Genomic DNA, 22,817 nt, shown 5'->3' with positions numbered 1-22,817 from the left:
ACAGCATATATAAAGTAGAAATAATGTATGTACAGTATAGTCAGGAAGATGAAGGCAAAACCGATTTGTGGGAGAAAAAATCGGCACGGACGCACATGCGCACATCACGCATGCGCACATGGCTGCCTGCGCAAGGCTTCACGGTCATGGTAGTCTTTTCTGGGGTAAACATAAGTGTTCCGGGATCTGACTGCTACTTTTGTCCCTTATTTGGGAGTGAGAAAGTTGGCAACCCTAACTGTAAAAGACATGTTGAGGTGCGTTTACCCCTACTTGAAGGCCCCCCTCCCGGTCAGCCGGTCCGCAAGAATATTGTCAATATTAAACTGGTCCGCGGTGCAAAAAAGGTTGGGGACCCCTGCTCTACCTGACTGCATAAAATAAAATTTACGCAGAAATATTCTAGCTCAATTTACAGACATTATGGCACTCAGTTCCTAGTCTAAATGGGAGGAATGTTCAGATTGGTCTACTCATTTGTATCTCAAAATATGATCCTAATTAAATGACAGAATCCTGATTTGCATGGAGCAAGTTGCCTTCAGAGGAGTAGCACCATGTTACCTACCTTAAGATCCTACTCAAGATGAATGTAACTACCATTTACATATGGACAGCATGCTCAATGACTGACTAATTGCTGGCAGCAATATCTGTTCTTTTTTTGGTGTGGGTTGTTGGCAACACTGCTGCCTAACACCTAGTTTTGATGACACAAAGGTTGGGAGTGTTGTGGATAGTGTGGAGGGCTGTCACAGGTTTCAGCGGGACATTGATAGGATGCAAAACTGGGCTGAGAAGTGGCAGATGGAGTTCAACCCAGATAAGTGTGAAGTGGTTCATTTTGGCAGGTCAAATTTGATGTCAGAATATAGCTTCAAAGGTAAGACTCTTGGCAGTATGGAGGATCAGAGGGATCTTGAGGTCCAAGTCCATTGGACACTCAAAGCTGCTGTGCAGGTTGACTCTGTGGTTAAGAAGGAATACTCTGTGGTTAAGCATTGGCCTCATCAACCATGGGATTGAGATTAAGAGCTGAGAGTTAATGTTACAGCTATATAGGACCCTGGTCAAACTCCACTTGGCATACTGTGCTCATTTCTGGTCACCTCACTACAGGAAGGATGTGGAAACTATAGAAAGGGTGCACAGGAGATTTGCAAGGATGTTGCCTGGATTGGGGAGCATGCCCTATGAGAATAGGTTGAGTGAACATGGCCTTTACTCCTTGGTGTGACAGAGGATGAGAGGTGACCTGATAGATGTGTATAACATGATGAGAGGCATTGATTGTGTGGATAGTCAGAGGCTTTTTCCCAGGGCTGAAATGGCTAGCATGGAAGGGCACAGTTTTAAGGTGCTTGGAAGTCGGTACAGGGGAGATGTCAGGGGTAAGTTTTTTTACGCAGAGAGTGGTGAGTTCATGGAATGGGCTGCCAGCAACAGTGGTGGAGGTGGATACAATAGGGCCTTTTAAGAGACTCCTGGATAGATGCATGGAGCTTAGAAAAATAGAGGGCTATGTGTAAACCTAGATAACTTCTAAAGTAAGTACATGTTCAGCACAGCATTGTGGGCCGAAGGGCCTGTCTTGTGCTATAGGATTTCTATATTTCTATCTCATTTCCCAACATTTGTAAATGTACTACCTTAAAGCAGGAAATCTTAACAGCAAAATTCCAGGTTTAATGAATTTTCTGGTGCAGATCTCCTTGTGATTAATTTTATTGTCAGGTTGAATCAATGTACTGTTAGCCCTTTTCTGTAAGATTGAATTTGATTAACATCAAAGGCAGTTGTTGCCTTTCTGATGGTCCTTAAGGATGTTGTTGGTTTCCATATCAGGGAAACAAGTGCAAAATTTTGACAGTCCACACATCTGTTCACAATTGTATTGTCTAACTTCAGCAATAATGACTTCTCTGTTGAGAGTGTTCTGAACAGTGTTAATGGTTCAAAATAATTTGATCTCTAAGGATAATAGTCATATTAATAGCAGCTTCCTATAGTGACCCATAAAGGCATTTTCCATAGAATGACTCCGAAATATCGGCCAAATTCTTGGACCATGTATGTGCAGTCAGGATGCTTGAGCTAAATATTTCAATCATTACATATTGGAATCGAATGCGGTAGTTATTCAAAGTTCAATTCTAGAATCCAGTGCAGAATTGTTTAAGTAACAAGCAAAGAGTTAGAGAACTACCAGGGTTATAAATCAAAAATAAAAACAAAATAAAAGCTGGAAAGGCTCGTAAAATCAGCTTGGATGTGTGCAGAGAACAAATGAGTTCTATCGGGAGGAATTTTAAATGAACTCAGAAGACTGGAACCCATGGGATCACCTGGAATAATCCACCCAATACAAATGTTTGTTGACTTTCATGAAGAGCAAGAATCAATCCTAACCCCAATGTTTTGTTCATAGCCTTACTATCAGACTAAGAATATAGATGAACCCTGTATGTAAGCTTAAAAGGAGATGGAAACACACTGGGGACAAAGTAGGTCATGCCAGGAGCGTGGGTTGAAAAGATGAAGAAAGCTGGGAGGAAGGGACCATATGAATCATAAAACAGTTGAGGATATGACTGCTATAAGCATTTGGAATGAAATTGAGAGGAAAAGAAATTTCCAACAAAATGTGGTGGGGAGAGACTGAACTCACTTGCTGAAAGGATAATGACGAAACCCTCTTCACATTTCAAAGTTATGCCAAAAATATAGGGGTATACATAACAAGAAAGAATGAGGGCCGGCTGGTGGTGCAATGACATCGGCGCCAGACCCAGGAGCGGAGGTCCTGAAACCAGTCGGGTCTGCTACCGAGTACACTTTCCATCCGTGCCGGGTTGAGTGTCGAGATCGCAACTTGACCTCGTAAAAGAGAAAAAAGGGAAAAATACTGCAAGTATGTCTGTGTGAGGAGTGGCGTGCCTTGTAAAAGCCATGAAAAAGACATCATCACGGACGCACGCAGACGCACGCACAGATGCACATGCACAGACTCACACGCATGCAGGCAAACGCAAAAAAAATAAGGAAGGATGAATTGACTGGTTCACTACACTAGAAAAAGGCAGCTGAATAGTAATTTAACAGAAGTATGACACAAAGGTTGGGGGTGTTGTGGATAGTCTGGAGAGCTGTCAAAGGTTACAGCAGAACATCAATAGGATGCAGAACTGGGCTGAGAAGCAGATGGAGTTCAACTCAGATAAGTGTGAAGCTGCTCACTTCAGTAGGACAAATTGGAAGACCGTGTTGCTGCATGAATGAAATCACCAGAGAGAGTTACTGGTAGATATCGTATGGAGCCGCTTTCGATGGAAAGGTCTGCTGGCCCAATGTGGGGCTTGATAAAAGGACAATTCCATATTTACAAAGTATAGACAATGCTTTCTTTTGAAGATACATACAAACTTCACACCTTCTGATTCGCATCCATCCCACAGGCTCCAGCAGCGTCTGGACTGGGCTTTTAGGAATCCATTATTCCAAACTGAATCCACAATACATTTATTTGGTATTTTACATGGTAAACATAAAGGACAATTCCATATTTACAAAGCGTAGATAATGCTTTCTTTGAAACTACATGCAAACTTCATACCTTCTGGTTCACAACCATCCCACAGATGCCAGCATCGTCTGTGGACTGGATTCACAGCTTTTAGGAAATGCATTGTTCCAAATTAAATCCACAATACATTGTCAAGGAACAGAAGTGTGGTAGCCAAAGCTAATTGCTAAATGTAAATGACCTAAACCCAAAAATCACTCTAACAGACAGAATATAATATTAATGGTAAGACTCTTGGCAGTGTGATCTTGGGGTCCATGTCCATAGGACACTCAAAGCTGCTGCAAAGGTTGACAGTGTTGTTAAGAAGGCGTATGGTGTGTTGGCCTTCATCAACCGTGGGATTGAGGTAATGTTACAGCTATATAAGACCTTACTTAGACGGTGTTCAGTTTTGGTCACTTCATAACATGAAGGATGTGGATACTATAGAGAGAGTGCAGAGGAGACTTACAAGGATGTTGCCTGGACTGGAGAGCTTGGCTTGTGAGAATAGGTTGAGCGAACTTGGCTTTTTCTCCTTGAAGCGACAGACGATGAGAGGTGAGCTGATAGAGGTATGTAAGATGATGAAAGGCATTGATCATGTGGTTAGCCAGAGGCTTTTTCCCAGGGCTGAAATGCCTAACATGAGGGGGCATAGTTTTAAGGTCCGTGGAAGTAGGTACTTTATACTTATACTTTATACTACAAGGGGGATATCAGAGGTACGTTTTTCACATAGAGAGTGGTGGGTATGTAGAATGCACTGCCAGTGAAGGTTGTAGAGGCGGATGCAACAGGATCTTTTAAGAGACTCTTAAGATAGATACATGGAGCTTAGAAAAATAGAGGGCAATGTGGTAGGGAAATTCTAGGCAGCTTCTAAAGTAGGTTACATGGTCAGCACAACATTGTGGGTCGAAGAGCCTGTAATGTGTTGTAGATTTTCTATGTTCTAAGGTTTTGTAAAATGGATGAAGAGAGAATGTTTCCATTTGAGGAGAAAAACAGAATTAGAGACTGACATTAAGATAATGACCAAAAATTCCAATACAGAATTCAGAAGAAGCTGCTTAATGCAAACAATGGCAAGAATACAGAATGATGAAAGTGAAGAGTGTAGATACATCTACAGGGAGGCTAGACAAGATTATGAGGAAGCTATACCTCTGGATTTAGATAGGGGGAGGCTAAAGCAGATTATAAAAGCTGGCCTACCCTGTTTCTGTGTTGTAAATCCTGCATAATATCATTTCAATCTTGTATATCTACTTGAGCACCTGAAATAGACTACAAAACAATCCAAGAGCTGGGCAATGGGATTAACTTGAATCACTTTGTTTGCCAAGATTAACAATATGAGCCAAATAGGCTCCTTCAATGCTTTCTATGAATTATGTTTATTACTGGGTTCTATTTTCTTGATATGTATGAACGGTGCAGAAAGACCAGAGATGGGCATGGATATGAGATAGCATGAGCCAGATAACTTGAGAGGTGCTTGTGGACAGAACAGGGTGTTCAGCAGAGTAGATATCTGATCTGGGTTTGGGTCCAAATTGTGAACAATGGATACAGTGTAGTGAGTCTATTCAATTGGTGCCTCACCAAGAAAGAATAGTTGGGAGAACGGGCAGTGATTCAGAAGGAAGCACATTAGTCGAGTTTGAATCAACTGTGTCTGCTTTAACAATGTTGGATAAACATCAGAGGCTAAGTTGTACATGTGAACTACTTGAAAAGTAGCCAATATTTTGATCAATTTTACAAAACAATTTCAAACCTCAGATTCCACCTCAAGCAAGGGAAAAATATATTTTGAGACTGAAATGTGTCATTTTCTGAAGTATTCAGTATATGACATATGGTAAAATTTTACATCTTACTTGCTAATCCAGTTGAGTGTCCTATTCAGTCACTTAACATGCAGGCAGACCTTTCCTGTGCTCAGCCATGGCAAATAACTTGCTAACTTGCATCAAAGATCATGCAACAACACATCAGATTCACATCCCCTGCCTCCATTTTGGCTGTTCAAGAGATAACCTTAGTTGTAACTATTAGTGAAAAAGAGCATTCTTCATATAACTTGTTTAAAACTAGTCACATTTATCTATCAGTGAAACAATGTTATTAAAATAATTAATCTATGCACAGCTATGGACTCACTTTCAAGGACTCTTCCTCATGTTCTTGATATTTATTGCTTACTTATTATTATTTTTTACTTTTGTATTTACAGTTTCTTGTCTTTTGCACACTGGTTGTCTGCCCTGTTGGGTGTGGTCTTTCACTGATTCTATTATGGTTATTGGATTTATTGAACATGCCCACAAAAAGGTAGCATCCATCATTTAAGGACCCACCACCCTTTTCTCATTGCTACCATCAGGAAGGAGGTACAGAAGCCTGAAGGCACACACTCAATGATTCAGGAACAGCATCTTCCCCCTCTGCCATCTGATTTCTGAATGGACATTGAACCCATAAACACTACCTTTCTATTTCTAATTTTTTGCACTAATTATTATATTCGTATTTACTGTAACTCAGTTTCTTTCTCTCTAGTATCATGTATTGCATTGTACTGCTGCCACAAAGTTAACAAACTTCATCACGTGCGCTGGTGATATTAAACCTGATTCTGATTCTGAAAAAAATGTCAGCTTTGTATATGGTGACGTATGCACTCTGATAATAAATTTACATTGAACCTTGAAAAGACTTTTTTTTACAAGAACTTTAGAAATAAGTAGGACAACCCACATTTATCTTAAATTACACTGTTGGCTTGGGGCAAGACGATGGTAATGTAAGGTGCAGATGTGCAGAGCCAATACATCTGAATTCAGTACTGGCTACAGTATACTTTTTATGTCTTGTCTGATTCCAGATTTGGCCTTTACTGATTCAATTTAAAGATTACTACAAGCACTTTATATAAGAATTTATCTGAACAGATGCTTACATTCCTTTGTCCTGTTGTCACAGTTTAAGGAAACAATGCATTTCAGATTCAGTGAAGTGCATCATTTACATTAACAACCAGCGCACACACAACCACATTCTGGGGGCAAGTCCGGAAGTGCCACCACACTTTCCAATGCCAACAGAGCATGCCAACAATGTTCCACAGAACAAGCTGGAATAACAGAAACAGATCTGTAACAACAAAACAAGCCCTTTTCCCATCCCTCCCACCCACCCACCCACCCCTCAATCATACACCTAGACAGGTCTCCAACCCCAGGACAAGCAGCCTCCTTAACATCCTCAAGTCAGATGCACAGTTCACAATCAGATATTCAAAATCCCCTTTAAGATGATTAGTTGTTCATTGTGTGCTTGTGCAAGTTTTCCAAGTTTATACATTGTTTACCTCTTCCCAATGCAACTCCAGTGTTGTAAAGAACTTGATGCACAGTAAAAATATATATCCTCTACTGGAAATCTGCACTTTTACCAATGACGTAAATTACTTACAAAAAATACTGTGATGATTTTTCAGAGTGTAAGAATTCTACATCATTCACAGTCCAAATAAAATAATGTCATTTTCAATTATGAGGTGGGCCAAAGAGATTTAGAAGAGAAAAATACTATTTTTTACTGTATGTATTCAACTTTCATCAATGTTAAAATGATTGCATGAAGCAATTAAAATGAATTTAATTTTAACAAGCAATTCAAGGTGAAGTTTTTTGTCATTTAACTACATACAGGTATGCAACATACTGTACATAATGTAGAGAAGAACGAGACAATGTTTCTTCGAACCAGGATGTAAAGCACATAACACAGGATAACTTATGAGGGTATGGATAAAATATACAGATGAATCATACATAAATAACAAACTGAAGTGCATTAATATTAAATACTATAAGGCACAGAATAGATTAACCAGTGGCACATCAAATATGATGTGGCCAGCAGTTCAGAAGCCTAATGGCCTGAGGGAAGAAAGTTTCTCATCCTGACGGGGCTTTTTTTGCATCTTAGTCTCCTGCCTCATGGTGAAAAGTCAAAGAGGATGCTGAATGGATGGGTGGGATCCTTAATAATATTAATGGCCCTGTGTATGCAGTGCTCCTGATAAATGTCCCGAATGGATGGTAGGGAGACCCCTATAACCCTCTCAGCTGTTGTCACATATTCTGTAAAAAAAAATACTGTGGAATATACCGCATACTATAGGTTAAACTTACAGGCAGATGTATGGTCAAACCACTGGAAACACAGTATGTACAATGAATGGTTATAATGTGTAATATATAGGGTCATAGCATGGGGATAGGTCTTTCAGTGCAACTATCCATGCCATACAGTTGCCCACCATTGTTAGCCTCATTTCCCCTTGTGTTCTCCACATCCCTCTAAGCCTCTCCAATCCATGAACCTGTCCCAAATGTATTTTAAATATTGTAATTGTACCATTGCCCCTACTTCCTCTGGCAACTTGTTCCACATATTTGCCTCCATCTGTGAAAAACTTGCCTGCCAGGTCTCTTTAAATCTTTTCCCTCTCATTTTAAACCAACGTCCTTGAGTTTTAGTGTCTTCTATCCTGGAAAAAAGACAGTCAGCATTCACCTCTCCATGCCCAGCATTCACCTCTCCATGCCTCTCATGATTTTATAAACCTCTATAAAGTTACCCCTTAGCTTCCTATACTCCGCACAAAAAGATCCAGTATGAAAAGACACGTTGGGAACAATGTCCACAACTCATTCTGTCTATAGTTATGAGTAAGGATTAAATCAGATCTAGTGGAAAAGTATGGAATTAGGGGAAGCAAATTATGACAAGATGAGACAGGAGTTAAGGGGCATTGACTGGCAGTAGCCGCTGTCGGACAAGTCCACATCTGACATACGTGAGTTGTTTAAAGACCAGCTAATCAGCATGTTACTGTAAGGAGTAAGCACAAGGATGGTAAAGTAATTGAACCTTGGATGACCCGAGAGGTCCTAAATTTAGTAGGAAGAGAAAGGAAGCATACGCAAGGCTGAAGAAGCTAAAATCAGACTGGGCCTTAATAGAATATAAAGATAGCAGGAAAGTGCACAAGCAGGTGACTAGGATGGCTAAAAGTGGCCATGAAATGTCCTTGGTGAGCAGGATCAAGGTGAATCCCTAGGCATTTTATACTTTTATTAGGAGGATTACTAAGGAGAGGGTGGGTCCACTCACGGTAAAGGAGTGAATTTGTTCAAATGGCTGAGGTACTAAATGAGTACTTTGCACTGGTATTTACCAAGGAGGATTTGAAGGATTGTGAAGACAGAGTGTGAGGACATTTTGTGATTAAGGAGGCAGTTTTAGGTCTTCTGATAAATCCTTATGTGGTTAAGTTTCCAGGTACTGATGGCATGTATTGCAGAATTTTAAAAGAAGCAAGTGAGGAGATTGTTGGGGCTTTGACAAAGATATTTTTGTCCTTCTTACCAAAAGGTGAAGCCCCAGAAGACTGGATAGTACCAAATGTTGTGCCTTTGTTCAAGGAAGGAAATAAGAGATTATTAAGGTAATTATAGGCCAGAGAGCCTCACATCTATGGTGGGGAAGCTTTTGGAGAGGATACTGAAGGGAAGGATTTTTGCACGTTGGTAAGGCATGGTCAGTTTGCATCACTTTGTGCAGGACAAGTCATGCCTTACAAACTTGACACAAATTGTTTTGAGGAAGTGACAAAAGAAGCTTGATGAGTCTAACACACTGGATGTTATCTAATGGACTTTAGTAAGGCATTTAATATATGGTAGGTTGATTCAATTGGAAAGTGTACAGTTATTAATAGACCCCTTAATAGCATTGAAGTACAGAGATCTTGGGGTCCAGGTTCATGGTGCACCAAAAGTGGTTACACAAGTGCTAAATATGGTGTACGGAATGCCTGCCTTCATCAGTAGGGTTGTTGAGTATGAGGGAAGTCATACTGCAGCTACCTAAAGCTTTAGTCAAATTGCACTTGGGAGTATCCCATGCAGTTCTGGTCACTCCCATTATAGGAAGAATGGGAGACAAAGCAGTTTGCCAGGATACTGCCTGGATTAGAGGGTACGAGCTGAATGGAAAGTTTGGACAGACTTGGATTGTTCCCCCCAGAGTGTCGACAGCCGAGGGGAGCCCCAACAGAGATTTTTTAAAGTATGAGAAGCATAATTAGGGTAGGCAGTCAGAATCATTTTCCCATGGTAGAAATGCCAAACATCAAGATGTATGTGCTCTTAAGGTTAGAGGGGCAATTCCTTTTACACAGAGAATGATAGATGCCATTTCAGTGGAGGTTAAGAGGCTTTTGAATAGTCATATGTAGGGAATACAGGGATATGAATGAGATACAGGAAGAGGACATTCAGTATAAATTAGCATCACATCTGGCACAACATCGTGGGCCAAATGGCCTGTACATGCTACAATGCTCTTTGTTCTACATGTCTAATCCCCCTTTATAGCTTATATCCTCCAATTCATATAACAGCTTTGTGAATCATTCCTGCACCCCCTCTACCTTAATCACATCCTTGCTAGTTAGGTGGCCAGGACTGCATACAATATTCTAAGCGGGCTTTCACCAACATATTGTACGAATGTAACGTGATGTCCCAATTCTTGTACTCAGAAACCTGAGGGCTGAGGACAAACATGCCTTTCTTCATCACTTGTCAACCAGCACCGCCACAATATAATTTTATTTTTCATTTCTGATTAAGTTCTTACATTTCAATAACATTAGAACGTCATATTTATGGTTGTATGGATTACCGATAAAATATTTTAAAATCTCATACAATGCGCCATAAACCTACAATACTGCAATAACTATTAATAGTGTTTATGCTAGAAAAATATAGGTGAAATTCTAGAGTTTTTTTTAAAAGAATTGCACTCAAGAGATTTTGAACCTGATACCTGACCAGACCATTAATCTTACATTAGCTTTGACAGGCACAACTAGATCTTGTAAAAGCTATTTCCTCCCCGAAGGCCTGAAGCAATTCAAAGACTATACCAGGCTGTGCTTAAGCACTCGTATCTGCCATGTTGAACAACCTCTTCAGAAAAAGCCACAATTATCATGACCACACCTCTTCAAAAGCGACACTTTTCAGATTAATTCACCCTTTTTCACTTAAAATATGCCCAGGGGGACAGCTCAGAGGTGTGGGTGTTTTTCCTTTTTATCAACAATTCCTGCAGCCTCTCTGCCACCTGATGGTAAAATACCAATTCTGCAAGCAGACATGCACAAGATAGACAATTCTCTATAAAAGCATCAACAGATAGTTTTTTTTGTGTTTTTCCAATGTCAGCCTGATTTAAATGTTAAACCATTACAGGCATCTTTAAATGTTTCAATGTTTTAACTTCACCTAACTAGTGAACACTAGAGAGAAAATTATGTCCTGATCATTATCACTGGGAACACAACCTTTTCAATTACTTAACTAATTAACTGGAGCAGTTTAAGAAGAGAGCTCACTGACCAATCCTTAAAAGGTCACAAATGAACAGAACATCTTTTCCAAACCACTGGGATTTGTTTTCAGCCCAGTGAAACATTCAATAGTAATTTTCTTTGTAGTTGGCAATTCACCAGTTTTAATTCATGAAACTATCTTCAGTTTCTTCATGGGATAACTATATTAACATCATGATTATGGAAGAAAATTAGTTTGAAAGCAATTTCTTCTTTTCTCTTATGAGCTATTCCAGATCCAAATACCACCTCTTCTTACCCCGAACTATTGCCAGGCTTCTTCCTTAGGAGACATCCAAATTTCACATCTCCTGTAATTTCTCTACCTTTTTTTTTCCATTGCATTTTCCAAGCGCTTCCATTTAAAGAATCCAACTTCGTCTCTCTCAAGCCCCTGATGACCTATTACCTTGTGCTAATGCTTGCCAATTTTGTTTTACTTCCACCTCTTGTTATTCTAGCCTTTAATTGCTCCCCACAGCACAAAGGAAAGATTCATCCCTCAACAGAAAATTTATTCAAAGAAAGTATATCCCAAGTATCATTGCATCTGCTTAAAAGAGCATTCTTATTCATTATAACATTGAAGTATATTAAAATGATGTGCTTCAAAGATTTAGTATAAGCTTAAATTTAAGAATCGATGTGATAACCAAATGGGCTATATAGATGGTTTCAAATACCTTTCTTCAACAGTCCATGATCCTAGCTTCTGGTTACTTTCCAGAGACTCCTTCTGGTAATGCCATATGTATATTTCTGATGAATACCGATCATGGTTAGAACTCTTGTTTCATACAGCAAATGGCCTACCAGCATTCATTTTCTTGGCTTGCATGGTAATCTGATTTGATGGTAACAAACATCCAAATTTATCTCCATACCATTTAGAGGGGATTAACTTTTATGGGGTTAAATCAGTTTGCTGCTGTAACTCTGCTGGGAGACTGGCGGACGCCCAGTAAAATAACTGAAAAGAAACAGATGAGAAAAGAAAGGGGATAATTTCTGCAGCAACATTTCAAATGCCAGCTCCTTATTGTGCGTGCGTGATAGAGACACACTTAGAGGCACTTAGTTGCATTCTTTCATTTAATTGCATAAAATACCATCTGCACAATTTAAACACTATAGTTCCTTCTGAACTGAAATCATTTTTGGCATAATCACTAACAAACCCTTATTAAGAAAGGATATAAATACAGACCAAACTGTCATAAAAATGCCAAAATATGCCAAAAATAGCGTAAAATCAAACAACAGGAGATTCTAACATGAGATGTACATGTACTGACATTTCCGACAGACAAATGGCAATTTAAAGTACTTATAGCAAGTAACATTCTGATGGATGTGTTTCAAAGTTATAAAATACTTAGGGACAAAACAGAATAACCAAATATTTTGTATTTTTGGAAATAGAAAGGAGTATTAATGAGCAGTGAGATTTTTTGCTTTCCCCAGAAAGTAATTTAAGTAGGCTTCTCTCTTGAAATTCCTCTCTGTGGCGATTAAAACCAACAAAATAAAAACATGGCATGCCTCAGGAGCCTCCTACCATACTCTGGCATAACTAAAGTTATCATCCTATATTGTTTCCTTTTGCAAACTCCAGAACCTTTCTTGTGGCAGTAATAAACGTATAAAAAATGTTAAAATAACATCGAAGCAGCATTTAAATTGGAAGTACCAGTGTTCACTTGAGTATACTACAAAAAAAGCAATGACAATATCGTCAGCAATTTATAGCTAATGAGGTAATACTTGAGGCCTTAAGTGCTGAATGAAAATACATATAATGATTTTCTAGAGTATTACAGGAGCAAATTTGTTTGACATTTCCATTAGGGCTCTAATCAACCAGTTGTAATGCACTTAAGGCTACTTGCACTTTACATTGTGCCTGTAATGTGCATGGTATAAGAATGCAGAGTGGAGAATTGGTCAAGTTAATAGTTAGGATGCATACTCTGTTAAATTGGGCCTTATGAATCCAGTTAACATAATGTGAACAATGGAAGGGCAGTTTACCCTTCCCTAAGAAAAATCACCCAAACCTGAACCTCCTTAATTGACATCCATTACCTTCAGGAATCACTGCCAGTTTATCAGGGGTATTTAAGGGAATGGAGCAATATTTTCTGCAAAGTAAGCAAATGTGAGACTCCATCATGCACTTTGTGTATCGAATATTAGAGTTTTTTTTGATGCTGTTGCCAGAACAGGGCAAATGAGAGGAGAGTTCTGTCCAAAGGGCAATTTTTAAAAATATTTGCAGTACTGTGCAAAAGTCTTGGGGACATATACACTATAGCAAGAGTGCCTAAGATTATTGCTTAGTACTGGATGTCTTTCCAGATACCAAATGACACAATATTAATGAGCTAATACAAAGTACTCTTATTTCTGTTTCCCAGCCACCTTTTTATTTTAGCCAATATACAGTACAATAAAGTGCAAAAGTCTAAGGCACCCTTATATTTATATGTTATATAGATGTGTGTGTGTGTGTGTGTGTGTGTGTGTGTGCGCGCGCGTATGTATATGTATATATAGAGACACATGCATACACACACTCACACACACATACACACGCACCCCTAAGACTTTCGCACAGTACTGTACATGTCCATCTGACAAGGGTGAAATATGCCAAGGACTAAGAGTATCCACAGAAGTGTTTACCAAGATACTCAACATCAATTGCTTCAAGTAGAGTTTCACCTACAAAGCAGTGTCTGGATTACTCTGCTATGGCAGTGAAAGTAGCAATGGAACTCTTTTTCTGGCTCATTCAATAGAACTGCAGTAGACATCAACCATACTGCAAGGTTTGTAGCACCTTGTTCTGTTAACTCTGGTTAGTGGTTATCTCTGTAAGGAGAGAGAAACTCATCTTCTTGAACAGAGCGTCAGCCAGACAGTCAAGAATGCAGACTTCCTATGGTTCAAAGACTGATCAATTGAACATTAAGTACTCCTATGTAAGAAAAGCACAGGTTTCACTCTTTCTGCTGACGTAGGATCATACAACTGCGTCAGCATGGAAGGTAGCATCCTCTTTATATTTTTCTTAAGGTGTAACTCTCACTTCTCACACTACTCCAGTTGTGTAAAAAAGTGTTCATCATGATTTTAGCAGTAAATGAATGTCGAAAATAGTAGATACAAAGCTGCAGATTCTGGAAATCTTAAAACTTCTCAACTAAAGCTCCAACAATGATGAAGAATGTTTTCCATTTGTCTGGATCAACAATTATCACCAATTTAGAAGAAAAACAGAATTTGGTGACATTACACAGCCGCACAGGAAATGACCTGTGAGGGTACCAACAATTGAAAATAAATGTAAATGGAGTTATAGCCATGGCGTCATAGTGTTGTACAGAATAGAAACAGGCCTTTAGGTACACCACGTTGATAATGACCATCATGCCTAGCCCATGGCGGTCACCATATTCCACATTAATTCCATATCCTTCTATGCCTTACATTTTCATGCACCCTCCCAGATACTACTTAAATATTAGAACCGTCCTAGCCTCTACCACCTCTTCACATAGCTCATTTAAGACACCAACTACCCTTTGTGTGGAAAAATTTGCCCCCAGAACCCCTTTAAACACTCCCTCACATTTTAAACCACGTGCTTTCTAGTTTTAGATAAATTCTCAGCTTCTTCCTGAGATCCCAATCATCAAATATCCAAGTATTCAGACATCTTGATTCACTTCACTTAGAAAGGAACAGCTGTATGCACAGGATACAGAAAAGCTGTGATGCTGAAGATATGAAGGTACATGGAGGAATTTAAGGTGGGGGGGGGGGGTTATATGGTCTACGTTCTATAAGATGTGCTCCAGACTAGCTATTGTCAACGGCTAAGCTGTAGAAAGCTAAAACATTGGTAATGTGGAACTGAAGTCAAAGGAAATTAAAGGGAAAATTTATGTGCTGTGCCTATGCTGTGTTTCAGCTCAGATACAGTTTCAGCAAGAGTTCCTCGGGACAGTTTATCAACCTTCATCAACTGTTTTATCATTGATCTTCTGTTCAACATATAATCATCATGGACTAGCTACATAACATAAACATTTTTATGAAGCAAACCTATGAGAGGGTATTGCAGTAACTGACTCAACGCCTGGAGACCATTTACTGATTTCACTCAGAACTGATACTGTTAAATTTTAGGTTAGGAATAACAGGATAGGGTATGAAAATAGGGTTGAAATAGAAGATCAGCCATGGTCTTTTTGAATAGCTAGTGGGGGCTACTCTTGTTTTTATTTCAAATATTTTCTGTCCAGGTGCCTCAAAGTCTTTCACTATTCAGCAGTACAAGCTAAAGATGTGATGGAACATTTGCTGGGAAGAGAGCGATATCAAGTTGTTGAAATTGTACCCTAGCCAGCAAATATTCCATCGGACCTTTTCATCACTTCTTGAACATTGCTCCTTAATCCCACAATCTTTATTACTCACAATGACAAAGATAACAAGTTCATTAGAACATCATCAAGTCCCTGCCAAGTTGCACACCATCCTGATTTGGAAATGCATCACTTTGACTTCCCCTCCTTTGATGATAGGGAAAAGGGTGTTAAAATGAGATTTATTAATCTAAAGAGTGCCTAACAACATTGTGGGAGTACTCTAATCTTATGGAATCAAGGTGGTGACTCACAATCAGCTTTTCGTTGGAAACTGGAGATTGGTAATAAGTGTTACACAAAATGCTGGAGGAACTTGAAATGTTTGAGGACACGACAGTAGCGTAGCAGTTAGCAGGACACTACTACAGGTCAGGATATCGGAGATCAGATTTCATATCGGCCGTTATCTGTAAGGAGTCTTCACTTCCTCCCAGTGGAATGCGTGGGTTTTCGCCAATTTCCTCCCACATGCAGGGTAGGTTCATTGATCATTGTAGATTGTCCCATGATTAGGTTAGAGTTAAATGGGGTTTGTTGTGGGTTGATCGGGTGTGGCTCATAGGGCTGGATGGCCCTACTCCACGCAGCATTGCAAAATAAACTCAGCAGGTCAGGCAGCATCAATGGAAAGGAATAAATGATTTCCTTCTCTTCAGCCCTTTACCTTATCACTCCCAACTTCTCACTTTATACCCCTTCATCTATCACCTTCTAGCTTGTACTCCTTCCTCTCCCCCTCACCAATTTATTCTAGCTTCTTCCACCATCTTTTCTGTCCTGATGAAGGGTCTCGGTTCAAAATGTTGACTCTTTATTCCTTTCCATAGATGCTGCCTGATCTGCTGAATTCCTCCAGCATTTTGTGTTTCTCTGGATTTCCAATGCCTGCAGAATCTTCTGTGTTTACGTTGGTATTAAGTGTTAGCCATGCCAACAATAACCATATCCCGAAAATTAACTAGAAAGATAAATGGATGGAGTTCTAGCAACACACACAAAGAATGCTGGTGAACACAGCAGGCCAGGCAGCATCTATAGGAAGCCCGACAGGGTCTCGGCCCGAAATGTCGACTGTACCTCTTCCTATAGATGCTGCCTGGCCTGCTGCGTTCACCAGCATCTGCAGATTTCCTCGTGGGTGGAGTTCTATTTTTATTTGTGCAAAGATGCAATATGCAAGATCAGAAATATTTTACCTAGTTACAACATTAAGCAAAAGTGAAAAAAATAAAGGATTTATTAAATTTGCTCAATAAAATACATCTTAAAGAACTGTACAACGTTACACTATTAATTTGAGGATAATAAACCAGAATCATTAAAGGAGTTAGAGCAGAGTAAGTTCATGAGCAGGACCTTGGGTAAACATTGCATTCTTTTCCGTTGTCTGCTTGATATAAATCTTCATATTTCTGTAATGCATAAAATTTAATGATTTCACTTTTAAGTTGTATTGTTTTATGTAACTTAATTACATGCTATCTTTTTCTAAATCCTTTAAATAGCTGTTGATATTTATGGTAGACATTAGCAAGGAGCTATTTGCCATTCAAGTTTCCCATAGCCCCATTTAATCCTCTTCCATTCTATCTAGCTGCTTGCCTTAGGTTTGCCAACAGTGATTCCCAGGTGAGTTTCAATCCTTAAATGGAGTAGCTCCCCATTTTATCCAGTAGTATGTATGGTAATCAGATGGACTCATACAAAGGACTCATCCTACTGAGCAACTAAAGGAACAGTGAAACTCTGATAATGAGGAAAGACTCAGTCGTGCTGTACTGATGACTTTCCATACTATTGGATGTTACTTCAAATGTCCTAACATTCACTACTTTTAGATCTTACATAGTACAATAAAATTTTCCAATGAACCAGGTCAACTTAAAGGCAGCAAGGGAACCAGGGCCACAGCAACTTGAAAGAAAGTGCAGGCACTGGGGCCCCAGAAAATAAGAAGTGATCATGGAAACTGAGGCTTTGCCAACTGGGAAGGGAGTGTAGGAACGGGGTTCCCAGCAAATGGGGAGGCAATCCAGGAACCGGGTCCTTGATGAGTGGGAAGGGAACATGGGAAACAGTACCTCTGTGAGTCAAACATGAATGTAGCAAACATTCACCTTGTGGGCCAGATGTTGAAGCATATTTCTCAATAGCCCGATTATGGATTATTAGGTTTAGTGTATATGGAAGCATAGAGATAAGTTACAATCAGATCAGCAAACAACTTATTGAATGGTGGAACAGGAGGGGCCAAGTAGACGATTCTTGCTTCCAATTCATGTTTGTTAAAACTGCTGCCTCCTTCACTTTAGCCTAATTAGATTGATTGTGGCAAGTTAACTTAGTAAAGCAAGTTTAAATGCCAATTGTCTAATTTTAAATCTAAAGTCTTCTCGAGATGAGCCAGTGGGAATCAAGGTGAGAGCAAAATGCTAATGAAAGAAAATGAATAAAACCCATGGAAATACTGCAATCTATGGCACTTCTTACTACTTTCTTATGCGCCATTATGATAACATTTGTTTGAGTTACTTTGGATTACTCTTAACACTGTACAGTTTGGAGGGTTTCTGAATTACAGCCTGATGAGTTGTACTTCAGAAAAACATGAGGAACAAGATAGGCCTGCAGGGGCAGACAGGGTATTACTGAAGAGGAAAAACTTGCAGAAGGACTATCAGATGTGCAAGGAAACTCAAATCTAAATTATGAAATCTGTCAGAATCCTGAACAGAAGTGCAATAAATGCCATTTGATAATGAGAGGCATACTGAAGAAGTCAACATCATGCCAAAATAAATCTTTAGGCATTTTCAGCTTCTGACTGAAAGCCTCCAAAATGATTATGGAAGGCTGCACTGTATGCAACGTGCACACATGTGGGAGTTGACCCTACAGAGGAACACGTTTTTATGGTTTTAAATTCAGAAATTCCAGAGGAAGACAAAGATGTTGAGTCAGTGAATGGCAGTAGTTCATTTGGTTGCCAGGGATGAACTCAAGTCATGCAGTTCTAACTGTACGTTCAAAAGTTACGTTAGCAGCCCATTGCCTCCTGCTCGCATACTGTTGCTTACTGGAAGACCACAGGACTAGCAGAGGTATATAGAAACTCTATATGAAACTTCTGACCCCAGAATATATCAAGGAATTTTAAAGGGCTAACGCAGGCTAAAGGGATTTGAACCAATTGATTTTCCAGTGCACAAGTGGGAAACAATCAAGTCAAATGTCAAGAGATCCTTAAGAGTCTTCAGAAGGTGAGACAGAACTATTGGGAAAAGCATAAACCGGACAGAAGCATGCAGGATCTGTTCCTGCAGCTCCTGGAGGGCATCGATGGGGAGGAAAAATCCAGCCTTGTAAGGTGTCATTACTCAACCAGCATGTTCTGACAGCACCTCCAAATTTGTGACCTCTAGCACCCAGAATCTAAACACAAATCCTGAAAAAATTAAAATAATTCAAAAAATTTAAGTCAATTCTGTTTTGGGGCTAGTGATTCATCCTGACCAGTCCTGCATAGATATGGCAAAAAGAATTTTAATAGCCTTGCATTACACAGTGGGATGTACAATTGCCTTGTCAAATTGGGTCAGAAGAACACCTTTGACACATATGCACAAAAACAGATTTGTTCTATTGAAAATCAGTTTAATCTGGAGAACGGCAATTTTGTGAACATTTTTAAGTGTCTGAGTACCCACTGGGAAATTCATGCATTCTACATTCAGCAAGAATTTTGTTCTCCCAGCACTTTTATTCTGCCAAAAATCTCTCAGTGTTGTCAACAGCGGTGCAACATTTGAAGCATTGAGATTTCCAGCCCAAAGGCCTGAAGAACAATCATTTATTCACAGAACCGCTAGTTTTACTAAAACTTCCCCTGAAAATGTACTATTTAAAAGGGCCACACACCCGTATTTCATTCGTTATCCACAATGAAAACTGTGAACTTCTCTGTCCACCAATGCAACCTCAGAAGTGTGCCTTGACTGCTTTTGCTCATAGAGGCATGAGTCACAGTCACCATCAAATTGTTGGCCTAATGGTTGTTCCAGGCTGTTGATGATGTTGATGAACTTTGTCACATTCCAGAGCTTGCTGCTGCATTAGAAAGTCACCAAAATTTTGGAATCACGAATAGTTTAACTACTTTCCCTTTAGCCTGTGGGCCAGGCAGTGGGGCATTTGGCTTCTCAAGGTGCAGGCATTCATAGGCTGCACACATGACTAACTGAGACTACTCTGGCAAACCCCTGCCAGAAGTGGCTCCAAGGCCAATTGCTTCCTGTAAGCACTATTTTTCACCAGTTCATTTATGTGTCCCCTAATCCTTTAGGAGCACCCTCCCACCAACTTGCCTTCACAGAAGCATCCATTCATTCAGTTACCATTTTCAGAAATATGTTACAATGCAAACCCAACAGCATTGTTTGGAAATCTTGAACTTCAGTTCTCATTCCTCATGCAATCCTTTTCCAACTTTCATGAATATCGAGGGCTGCCTGCAATGTTTCTGCACCAAAAAAGGCGTAGTCTACTTCCTAGCCTGTGATTTTAAAGTATTGAGTTTCTAAGGATGTCACCAGCCTCTACTGAAGACACAACATTATTTCAGTTAACAATGTCCACAAAAATAGCCCAATTGTGTAGATAAATGTATCAACATACAACAGATTCCAGTTTCCTAGTTCCAATGGGATCATCCTCACCATGTATGTATAATCCTTCCACATCTCCATCTCAAGAGGCTCTGGGATCCTTTGGTTCTTCCATGAGCTGGCCAACTAGTTACCCTCCACCAACAAATTCACCTGCCTAGCTGAATATGTTGAACAATTTCTTCTCTAAATCAAAGGTATAGGTAGATGAATATGCTTGAGCCCAAGCTATTCTGAGGTACATGGAACAGTCCTTCTTTCACTCTTGCTTGTGCCACTTTACAACTCTTTTTGCATTACGTTGATAACTGTATTGTCGCTGCTTCCTAGATTCACAAAGAAATTGAAAAATTCACTACTTTTGATGCTAATTTGCACTTTGTTCTCAGTTAGGAGCAGATATAGGCCACCTGGACCCTCAAGTATGTTCCACAATTAAAATGATCACAGCTGTCTATGTTGACCTCCTCTTTACTGCCAGTTCCTCATACATCCTCAATTCACCGATCTTTCAAAATGTATGTACCTTTAATACTTCTAACAATCTAGTTTCCATAATTCTCTATGTAGATAATTTCAGATTTTTGCATCTCTCTGTGAAAAGATATTTCTGCATACTTCGATTTTACACAGTCCATCCCTGGATCTTCCTTTCCTTGATCTCTCTGATTCTATGCCAGCAGAAAAATTAACAATAAAATTATTTATAAGCCCTAGGTTATCTTGACTAGGTTTCCTCCCAAACTGCCTTCTAACGGATTACTCCCATTCGACAGAGTTTGTTTATCTCTGTCGTATCTGCTGATGACAAAACCTTCTGACCTTCCACTAAGGCGCCATGAGATCTCTTCCTCCTGAACAGCAGTTTGCTCTCTATCACCATTGATAGAGCCATTACTTGCATCTCACCTATTCCCCTATTCTGCTCACAACCTCCATTTTTCCTGCAAGGACAGAGATCCCCTAGTCTTCACTTTCTTCACAATGTCTGCCACCTTCAATATGATTCCTCCACTAAATACTTCCTTCCCTCTTCTCCCCTTTCAATATACCAAAGAGACCATTTCATTCATGATTTTCTGGTCCATTCTTCCATTACCATCAATCACACTCTTTCTCATGGCACTTTCTCCATACAACCGTAGGAGATGCACTTCTTCCCTTTCCACTACCTAGGAACCCAAACATCCTTCCAGATAAAGCTTGGATTTCTTACAATCTAATATATTCTATTTGATGCTCAAAACATGGTCCCTAAACAGGAGGAACCAAGTGCAGATAGGGTTACCATTTTGCAATTCCAATTGCCTGTCATTTTAATTCTCTATCATACTTCATTTCTGACCTGTTTGTGTCTTCCTGCACTTTTATGTCAAGGCTCAAAATAAGCTTGAAGGTCAACACCTTGTCCTGTATGGGCATGTTGTATCCAGCTGGACTGTTATCACATTGAACAATTTTAGGTAACTCACTTTATCTCACTTTAGGGAACTCACTGGTAAGTTCAGCTGCAAGTCATATATCTGTAATACTAACTCAATTTTCTGACTCCAGTAACAGTGGTGGGAATTTCCTATAACTCTGCGCTTCATGAATTTTAGGTATCCCTCTCACTTTCATATTAACCTACCAACCAGACTGTTTTACAATGTATCACAAAAAATAACCTTAGCCTTCCCCTTGTCACAGAAATTCCTTTTGTCCTATCCATCCCTCCCTTCTCTGCAACTTAAAAGTAACTTGATTTACCTCTTTTGCAGTTCTGACCTGAAACAATAACTCTGCTTCTCTTTCCACAGATGATGCCTGAACTGTTGAGTGCTTACACAACCTTAAGCTTTTATTCCATATTCAAGTTTATTTGTCACGTATTTGCATTTGTGTTAACAAACCAACACATCAGAGCGTGTGCTGGGGGTTGCTCGCAAATGTTGCCACATATTCTGGCACCAAAATAGAATGCGCTGGGCAGCCCTTGTCTACTCTCTGCCAGTCTGACATCCAACAGCACACCACAGATGTTCCACATCTGCATCACTGGTCTTCAAAGGTGGAGCAAAGACTTCAACTTCTAACTCCCCACATCCCTGCCTCTACACACTAAGCTGACCCATAACTCTCCTCTGTTCCCAAGACCATCCTTACAAATCTAAAACAGCAATTAAAAATATAACTAAATCTGAGCTGTGACTCAATGGAGGTCATAACCTGGCTCCATCTTGAAATCCCGAGATGGCATAGGAATATTTCAGATTTTCAGCAACTGCAGAGTTCTGATGCTCATGATCCTGAATAGTTTCTGATGGACTATATCAGAATCTTAAAGGTATTGACAAGATTGGAGCACGCGACCACGTTGCAGCTCACAAATGTTTCCCGTCGGAAATCGCATTTTAAGTAAAAGCATAATCTGCTATCTATTATCAAGGATAGCTATAAGACTGACAAGAGAGAGGGAAATGAATTTATGCTGACAATCAATGATGACAGAAGAACCAGACCCATTCTGTTAATGCTTTCCAGGGCCAGCATTGAGCAACACCTATATGCACTTCCCATCATACTGAAATCTGACTACTATATCTAGGGAAGAAGTCGAGGCTGCCTCATTAAATATATTTAAAATACAGTTAGATAGATTTTTGCCTAGCAGGAGAATTAAGGGTTAT

At 39.6% G+C, this 22,817-nt stretch overlaps 1 long non-coding RNA gene across 1 annotated transcript in view; it reads right to left on the bottom strand.

The window, feature by feature from the left end:
* LOC134344982 (uncharacterized) overlaps nucleotides 1–22,817 on the bottom strand; it is a 51,793-nt gene that overhangs the window by 28,526 nt on the left and 450 nt on the right. The gene's annotated exons all lie outside the window — the stretch shown is intronic.

This window comes from Mobula hypostoma, chromosome 4 (assembly GCF_963921235.1).
Source record: "Mobula hypostoma chromosome 4, sMobHyp1.1, whole genome shotgun sequence".
Taxonomy (NCBI): domain Eukaryota; kingdom Metazoa; phylum Chordata; class Chondrichthyes; order Myliobatiformes; family Myliobatidae; genus Mobula; species Mobula hypostoma.
This window is presented reverse-complemented; position numbering and strand designations above follow the sequence as displayed.